Below are 543 nucleotides of genomic sequence, written 5' to 3'. Positions count from 1 at the left end.
TGCTTTCCTGTCAGCCGAAACGGAGTAAGATAACTCCCTCTAGTGGCTGAGCACTGTGCAACTATAGAATTCTTGAACGGGTTGAGCTGTCCATGGTTCTGAAAGAAAGCAGGCTGCTGTCAATGGTTCTGAAGTCTGTTTCAGGCTGATCCAACTTGCAAAATAACGCCGTGGTTCTTTTATGGAACCCCCAGTTCTGCACCAAATAAAACAGATATGGATGCAGGTTGATATTTCCAAGTCATTAGCCCATTTACTTCTGTCCAATTGCAGTGACTTAAATCGTTCCTATCAAGCCCTACCCCCTTTCTTTATTTATTTTAATGCTCATTGACCCAGTAGAGTCTCGGCTGAAGTGACATTTAATGTTTTAAACCACCAGTTTTTATGACCTATAAGATTTTATGTAAAGGAGCCGGCGATATTTGATTAATTGTTTTAGCAAAGAACATCCAATAAAAACCCTGATTACAGCATGTTGATTTACGTGTGTAAATACAACACTTGACAATTAGCTCTCTCTCTCCTTGTGGGGACTTTTTT

The sequence above is a fragment of the Sinocyclocheilus rhinocerous genome, unplaced genomic scaffold (assembly GCF_001515625.1).
Source record: "Sinocyclocheilus rhinocerous isolate Xijiao unplaced genomic scaffold, SAMN03320098_v1.1 scaffold288, whole genome shotgun sequence".
Taxonomy (NCBI): Eukaryota; Metazoa; Chordata; class Actinopteri; order Cypriniformes; family Cyprinidae; genus Sinocyclocheilus; species Sinocyclocheilus rhinocerous.
This window is presented reverse-complemented; position numbering follows the sequence as displayed.